Source organism: Arachis ipaensis, chromosome B03, assembly GCF_000816755.2.
Source record: "Arachis ipaensis cultivar K30076 chromosome B03, Araip1.1, whole genome shotgun sequence".
Classification (NCBI taxonomy): Eukaryota; Viridiplantae; Streptophyta; class Magnoliopsida; order Fabales; family Fabaceae; genus Arachis; species Arachis ipaensis.
The window spans coordinates 40493561-40503011 of NC_029787.2; positions in this window are offsets into that span (position 1 = coordinate 40493561).

A 9451-nucleotide genomic window follows, 5' to 3' on the forward strand; every position below is an offset into this window, starting at 1 on the left:
TTTGAGCCATCAATTCTCGAGAAAAGTATAAACTATTATATATTGATAGAAAGCCCAGGATGTCTACTTTCCAACGCAATTGAGAGCATGCCAATTGGGCTTCTGTAGCTCCAGAAAATTTACTTCGAGTGCATGGAGGTCAGAATCCAACAGCATCTGCAGTCATTTTTCAGCCTCTGAATCAGATTTTTTCTCAGGTCCCTCAATTTCAGCCAGAAAATACCTAAAATCACAGAAAAATACACAAACTCATAGTGAAGTCTAGAAATGTGATTTTTGAACAAAAACTAATAAAAAGTAATTAAAACATACTAAAAATTATGTAAAAACAATGCCAAAAAGGGTATAAATTATCCGCTCATCACGCATCAGGGACGTGCACGCATGGATGGCCTGGATTTGGAAAATGACACGTACGCGTGATAGGATTTGTGCACCTATCACAGTTTCATCCCCACACCATCACAACTCTCTGCCCAGATACTCATTTACGCCGATTTCCTCATCCACGCGTGCGCGTCTGTGACGCGTCCGCGTGGAATGATAAAATTTCAAATGACGCGCACGTGTCAGGGACGCGTACGCGTGAGTAAGTTTGTGTGCAATGCACCCTTCCTGCGCCACTCCCGTGCAACTCTCTGTTCAACCCTGGTTATTTACGCACACACATATGACGCGTATGCGTCAGTGACGCTTGTGCGTCGTGTGCTTTTTTTTTTTGATGAATGCAAAATGCAGCCTGCAGATGTATATACATAAACTATGAATTACTAATAAGAAAATTAAAATAAAATAGACGAAGAATGAGAAAAAACGATCGTACCAAGGTGGGTTGTCTCCCACCTAACACTTTGCTTTTACGTCCTTAAGTTGGACGACCCACAAGCTCAATCTGCTTCTGTTGGTGGATCTTCCAAGAGGAAGATCTCCAGCTCCTTGTTTTTCTTCATCTTCTCACCATGATATAGCTTTAAGCGATGTCCATTAACCTTGATGAATTTGGAGCTTGAAGGATGACGCAGGTGAAAGACTCCGTATGGCTCTGCCTTCTCTACTCTGTAGGGACCTTCCCATCTGGATCTCAGCTTGCCTGGCATGAGCCTCAGTCTGGAGTTGTAAAGGAGAACTAACTCCCCAGGTCTAAACTCTCTCCTTTTGATGTGCTTGTCATGCACAGCCTTCATCTTCTCTTTGTATCGCCTGGAGTTGTCATATGCTTCTAGTCGAAGGGTCTCCAGTTCTGCCAGCTGCATCTTCCATTCAGCACCAGGTTTCTCAAATCCCATGTTGATCTCTCTTACCGCCCAGAATGCTTTATGTTCCACCTCTACTGGGAGGTGACAGGCTTTTCCATAAACTAGGCGGAAACTGCTCATCCCTATAGGTGTCTTGTATGCTGTCCGATATGCCCAAAGCGCATCTTGTAGCCTGGTGCTCCAGTCCTTCCTATGAGGCTTTACTATCTTCTCCAGGATACGCTTTATCTCTCTGTTAGACACCTCTGCTTGCCCATTAGTCTGGGGGTGGTAAGCTATTGCTACCTTGTGAATAACGCCATGCTTCTTCAGTAGAGCGGTCAGTCTCCTGTTACAAAAATGGGTGCCTTGATCACTCACGATCGCTCGTGGTGATCCAAAGTGACAGATAATATGGTTTCTGATGAAAGAGACAACAGTGTTAGCATCATCAATACGGGTAGGAATTGTTTCCACCCATTTAGAAACATAATCTACAGCTAACAATATATATATAAGAAACCGCTAGAGTTTGGAAACAGACCCATGAAGTCAATGTCCCAAACATCAAAAATCTCACAGAACAACATAATTTGTTGGGGTATCTCATCCCACCTGGATATGTTACCAAACCTCTGGCATGGGGAACAAGATTTACAGAAGGCAGTAGCATCTTTAAAAAGAGTGGGCCACCAGAATCCACAGTCTAAAATTTTTCTAGCTGTTCTTTGAGGGCCAAAATGTCCACCACACTCAGAGGAGTGGCAGGCCTCTAAAATAGACTAGAATTCTGATTGAGGCACACACCTTCTAATTATCTGGTCAACACCATACCTCCATAAATATGGATCATCCCATATATAATATTTGGACTCGCTTTTCAGCTTGTCCCTCTGATGCTTAGTGAAATTGGGAGGGAAGGTATGACTAACTAGATAATTAGCTACAGGTGCATACCAAGGAACTACTTCAGATACTGCATGCAAGCTATCAAATGGAAAAGTATCATTGATAGGAGTGGAGTCATCCTTAATGTGCTCAAGGCGACTCAAATGGTCCACCACCAAATTCTGAGAGCCACTCCTATCCTTAATTTCTAAATCAAATTCTTGCAACAGCAGTATCCAACATATTAGCCTTGGTTTGGACTCTTTTTTAGATAATAAATATTTTAGAGCTGCATGGTCTGAGTACACTACCACCTTAGTACCAAGTAAGTAGGCTCGGAATTTATCCAGAGCAAAAACAATAACCAAAAGCTCTTTTTCAGTGGTGGTGTAGTTAGACTAAGCAGCGTCTAAGGTCTTAGATGCATAAGCAATTATAAAAGGATCCTTACCTGCGTGCTGGGCCAGCACCGCTCCTATAGCATGGTTGGAGGCATCACACATAATCTCAAAGGGTTGGCTCCAGTCTAGTCCTCTCACAATTGGGGCTTGAGTCAAGGTGATCTTCAGCTGATCGAACGCTTCCATACAGTCCTCACTCAGCTCGAACTCAACATCCTTCTGCAGCAGTCTGGATAAAGGTAATGCTACCTTACTGAAGTCCTTGATGAATCTCCGGTAGAAACCTGCATGACCAAGGAATGAACAAACTTCCCTCACGGAGGAGGGATAAGGTAGACTAGAAATGACATTTACCTTAGCTGGATCTACAGAAATACCAGTATTAGAAACAACGTGTCCTAGAACAATACCTTGTTTAACCATAAAATGACACTTTTCAAAATTTAAAACAAGGTTTGAACTAACACACCTGTCTAATACTCTAGCTAAACTATCCAAGCAAAGATTAAAAGAATCACCATATACACTGAAATCATCCATGAAAACTTCCATACAGCTCTCAATAAGATCAGAGAAAAGACTCATCATGCACCTTTGGAAAGTAGCTGGTGCATTGCATAAGCCAAAAGGCATCCTCTTATAAGCATATGTTCCAAAGGGACATGTAAAAGTAGTCTTTTCCTAATCTTCAGGAGCTATATAAATATGGAAATAGCATGTGTAACCATCTAAAAAGAAGTAATGTGATTTACCTGACAGGCAATCCAGTATTTGATCAATGAATGGTAGGGGGTAGTGATCCTTACGAGTGGCCTGGTTGAGGCGCCTGTAATCAATGCAAACCCTCCAGGAATTCTGCACTCTAGTTGTTATGAGCTCTCCTTGCTCATTCTTCACTGTAGTGACTCCAGACTTCTTGGGCACCACTTGTACTGGGCTTACCCATTCGCTATCTGAGATGGGGTAGATGATATATGCCTCAAGTAATCTGGTCACTTCCTTCTTGACAACCTCCAAGATAGTGGGATTCAGTCTTCTTTGGGGTTGACGGACAGGCCTTGCTCCCTCTTCTAAAAATATTCTGTGCTCACAGCAAGCAACTGCTCCTCTTGTTGGGATGTGAGTTCCCTTGCAATGATAACTAGGAGCTTCTGATTGTCCTCAAGGTAAGCGCTCGATGTGCATCTCTTCTACTTCTTCTTGCAGGACTGCTGCTACGGTCTCATCAACGATGTTGCATTGGAAGATGGAATGGTATTCCGGAGGGTGCTTCATAGCTTCATTCAGGTTGAAGTTTACTGCTCGGCCGTCTATCTCAAAAGAATAAGTTCCTGAGAATGCATCCAACTTGAACTTTGAGGTCTTCAGGAATGGTCTTCCGAGTAGGATGGATGACGGTCTTCCTGAGTCATTTTGGGGCATCTCCAAGATATAGAATTCAATGGGAAATGTGAGCCCCTTAATGCTCACCAGCACGTCCTCAGCAATTCCAACCACTGTAATAATGCTTTTATCTGCTAACACAAAACGAGTTGCTGACCTTTTTAAGGGAGGGAGCCTCAAAGTATCATATATAGACAAAGGCATAATACTCACGCACGCTCCTAGATCACACATGCGGTCAGAAAATATTACACCACCAATGGTACAGTTAACCATGCATGGCCCTGGATCACTACATTTCTCAGGTATATCCCCTATTAAAGCAGATGTGGAACTACCTAAAGGAATAGTTTCTAATTCATTAATCTTATCCTTATGTATGCACAAATCCTTTAGAAACTTTGCATATTTAGGTACTTGCTGAATAACATAAAAAAGGGGAACAATTACCTCAACCTTTTTGAAGATTTCTACCATTTTGGGATCGAGCTCCATCTGCTTTCTGGACTTCCTTACAAGGTGCGGAAATGGGACGGGGATGGCGTCTCTGGTAGCCTTTGCTTCTTCGTGTGCGCCAGTCCCTGGTTGAGCTGCTGCTTCTTCAACCATGTCTTGCACTTCATCTTCCTCTTCAACATCCTCCACTTCAACCATATCCTCAACTAGGGCGTGTTCTTGTGGGCTTGGCTCCTCCTGATTCTTCTCTTGCAGTGTGGTTCCGGACCTCAGAGTGATGGCATTAATGCCACCCTTAGGGTTGGGTAAGGGTTGGGAAGAAATTCCACTGGAACTTGAGAGCTGGTTGTTGGAAGTGTTTATGGAACCAATCTGTGAGGCAAGAGCTTGTACAGCAGAGGTCAGACCATTTAAAGTAGAGCTAAGTGTGTTCTCCATGGCCTTTTGTCTTTGCTCAATAGACTGAAGCAACTCGTCATTAGAAGAGGAAGGGTGATAAGTAATCTGAGGGGCCTGCTGTTGGTTGTTCTGAGACGCATGGGATTGCCTCAGGTGAGGTGCTCTGTAGGTCTGGTTCTGGTTCTGCTGATACCGGTTATTCTGATTGTTGTTATTATTCCACCTCTGATTTCCCTAGTTATCTCTGCCTCCTCTGTTATGGTTGTCCCTCCAGCCTTGGTTGGAATTATCTCTCCATCCCTGGTTGGAGTTGTCTTGCCAACCTTGGTTATAGTTCCCACCTTGTTTATAGTTGCTGCTGTGTTGATAGTATCCTTGATTCAGACGGTCATAGAAATTGTGAGTAGCTACTAAAGTGTTGTCCTCTTATTGGAGATGTGGACATTCATCAGTGTAATGACTATAATCAGCACATATTCCACATGCTCTCTGAGGAACCAGTTGTTGACTATGTTATGGTGAGGAGGGGTTGAGATTGTTGGTTCAGATGTATCTGCTTTAGTAGGTTGGTCATCTCACACAGAGACTGTGTAAGAGCAGTAGTCTCAATGCTAGAGGAAACCTCTGCAACAGTCTTGGGATGGTTGTTCCTGTGCCTGTGATTTCGAGTGGACTTAGCTAAGTCGCTGATCAGTTGCCACGCTTCATCTGCGGTCTTGTACTTTTTCAGGAAACCGTTACTCGCACCATCCAATGTAGTCTTATCCTGAGGCTTCATGCCTTGAGTGAAGTAGCTGATCAACACCAACTTGTCAATCATGTGGTAGGGACATGCATCCAGAAGGTTCTTGAAACGTTCCCAGTACTCATAAAGGGTTTCTGATTCACCTTGGATAATGCAGGAGATCTCCTTTCTCAGTCTATCTGTAACTTCAGCTGGAAAGTATTTTTCCAATAATTCTCTCCTGAGCATATCCCAGTTGGTAACAACTGCCTTAGGTTGAACGTAGTACCACTTTCTCGCCTTTTCCTCAAGAGAAAATAGGAAGGCGATTAGCAAAATAGAAGTTTCATCTGCACCATGATGCCTGACAGTAGAACTGGCTATCTAAAAATCCCTGAGGTGCTTTATAGGCTCCTGAGCAGGTAAGCCATGAAACTTAGGTATCAAGTTGATTAGCGCAGTCTTCAGTTCAAAATCTGCAGCCAGATTTGGGTGACGCGCTTGATACGATTGCAATGTAAAGTCTGGGGCTCCAGCTTCCTGGAGAGTAACCCTCCTAGGTGCTGCCATATTACCTGCACGTAAATCAACTGAATCAGTAGTAGAAGGGCTTGTTCTTCCTCAAATGTCGGTTCAAATTCGCTCTTAGATAAGATTGGTGAATTGGCAATAACCAATTCACCACCCTCAGAGGCTACCCGACGCCGAGCTCGCCTAATATGTGAAATAGTTCTTTCAATTTCCGGATCAGATGCGGCTAAGCTCGGATCAGGCAGCGAACGCGTCATTCAATGAAAGAAACATACAGCTCATGGTAATAAAATAAAATAAAATGCAAATAAATAAATTCCAACCAATAAATTAGCACACTGTTGTAACTCCCCGGCAACGGCACCAAAAATTGATGCGGGCAGAAATTGGCCGATTAAGAATTTATAATATAAGAACAGCATTGTAAGTACAGTTCTTAACCAGCTAAAATCTGCTTATCAATTTAGAAAGGGTGTCACAAAATTAGAATAAAAATACTGGGAGTATGAATCCCATGTCGACTCCCAACGAGTTGACAAAAGAGTGCAGCTTATTGGTCAGAGGTTTTCCAAGAAATTTTTGAGTTTGAAAAATAGAAAAATAAATAATTGTAAATTTAAGCAGTGAAAATTAACGAGAGAATTTATATAATTCAAATAAAAGCCTTGACCGGGGAAATGATAATTGGAACTTCTATCCTTGTTGGATTTTCTCAAGTGTAGTATCGAAAGGTTATTGTTCTACTTGGTTATCCTTTACAGAATAAAGGAAAGTCAAGTAACTAACTAACCAACTTTGAATCCCAGGTCCTAATCGTTTCCAAAAGAAGAATTAGAGTCAGAGACCAGGAAGTTAGTCAACAACTTCCAATTTAACCAATCACTTGAGCATTTCAACTCTAGGGTCTCCTTTTAATCAACCCCCAAGTCAAGTTAAGAAACTACTCCATTAACACGAATATAACTCTCACAGGATTAAATAGGGAATAAAAGGAAGTCATGATAAATAATAACTGAAAATTAATTAAAAGTAAAAATGGTTCTTTGCATTAATAAATCCCAAAATCATAAACATACTTATCCAAACAGGGTTAATGGAAAATAAAAGAGTAAAGGAGTAGGAAAACAAACTAGAATAATGAAGTTTAAACGGAGGTAAATGACTCTTCTCAATATCCAAAACAAAAGCAATAAATTCTAAACTATGAATGTGAAGAACCCTAGAGGAAGGAGTAGTATTATCTCTAAGATTCCAAAACTAAACTAAAATTATGCGTAATGTGAATGTCTCTCGAGTCTCTGCTGTTCCCTGGCTCTAGTCTGTGTTTCTGGGCCGGAAACTGGGTCCAAACTCGGCCCAAAATTGCCCCCATCATTTTCTGTAACTTCTACAGATCGCGCATGTCACGCGTACGCGTCAGGTACGCGCACGCGTCACTGTGCAAAACTCCAATTTGCGCGCACGCGTGAGCCATGCGTGCGCGTCGCTTTTCGCTGGTTGTCTCCTTTATTTCTTGTGTTCCTTCCATTTTTGCAAGCTTCCTATTTATCCTCTAAGCCATTCCTGCCCTGTAAAGCCTGAAAACATTGAACACACAGATCACGGCATCGAATGGTATAAAGGGGAATTAAAGTACACAATTTAAAGGCTTAGGAAGCAAGTTTTCAATTATAGAACATAATTAGGAAGGAATTGTAAAATTATGCAAATAGTATGAATAAGTGAGTAAAGAGTTGGTGAAAACCACTCAAATTAGCACAAGATAAACCATGAAATAGTGGTTTATCAGTTACCATCAGAAAATTTGATGCTAAATTTGGCTCTAATAAAGTTAATTTTCGTTCTTCTATTTACTGTCGAATTTAGCTACACAATTTTAAATCTAATGGTAACTTATTCGAGGGATGAATTTTCACTCGTAACCATTGGAAAATCCACCGCTAAATCTGCCGATAATCTCCATCGCTAAATTCGACGGTATTAAGCACATTTCTTGTAGTGCGTGCATCAAAATTTCTATGCTTTAGTTTTCTAAACATATATATAGGAGAAGAAGATGATGAAGACAACGAGGACGATGAAGATGATGATAAAGGAGGATTAGGAGGCGGAAGACAAAAAAGAAGATAGCGATGCTGATAGCGACAACAATAACAGAAGCAGTGGCGGCAACGACAATGACAACTACGTTGAAGAAAGAAGCGACAATGATGGTGGTAGCGACGACTACGACGGCGGTTGTAGCAACGACGAGGATAATGATGTTGAAGAAAGAAGTGCGAGAAAAAGAAGACGACAATAACAAAGGAGGTGGAACAAGAGGAAAAAGAAGATGAATCAGCAGTAAGATGAAGAAGTTGCAGCGCCCACAGACGTACAAAAGAGAAGAAGTGCGCAATGACTTGGTTGAAAACTTGGATAAAAAATATTTGGACACCTAGTTTTATTGTATATGAAAAAGAAAACATGGATATTTTGTAATTATTGAGTAGAGACTATTTGTGATTTAATAGCAATATTTGGTTGATGAAAAATTGATGCATAGGCATCTTTAGTAGTTTTTAGATATATTTTTGAATAGTTTTCTTAAGTTAATTAAAAGTTCTTATGTTTTTAGTGAAGTTTTTGTAACTAATCATATGTTTGGATTTGTATTAGAATGATTTTATTTTCAGGCTTTGTTTTTAAAGAAAGCAGGATAAAAGAATTCAATAAGAAAACACAAGTACACTCCTAGGAGAAGTTGGAGTCAAGCTTCAAGGACTCAAGCCCAATGCCAGCACGGATCAAGTCCAGCGCCAGAAATCGGCGCCCAGCTCCAAGACTCCAAGCCCGACGCCCAAACCTCCAAGACCGGTGCCCAAGTTGGGTGCTCAATTCTAGGAAGGCCAAGCCAGTGTCTTCGACAAGGCACAAAGGGATGGAACCTAACTTGAGGAGTCCCAAGCCTAGCATTCATGCATCTTGCACCTCCAGGGATTCAAAATGACCCTGGCGCCCAACGCCAAGTCTCGGAGCCCGCCTTCAAGTAAATTTGTCACTCCCAGTGGTCCAAAATTCTCCCAAGTTAGGCGCCAATCATTCAAGCCCAATGCTAGCCCATGATCCACTCCCAGGAAGCTCTAAATTCAACTGAATGATTCAAGATTTGAATGATTAGTTAGCATTAACTTATTCTAGAAAGATAAGATTTAGTTTTTTAGATTTGAATTATTGTTTTTATCTATATTATCCTTCAAAAGATAATATTAGATTTAGTTTTTGAATTTTAATTTTAGGTTAGAAGTAGAATATAAACAAGTGAACGGATGGTTCACATAGGGAATGAATAATATATCATGAGATCATACTAGATTTGTAACACCCTCACTATTAGAATATCACGCTTCCGGCTACGTCACTCTAATAGCTCGAAAATTACGATGACTTTTTCA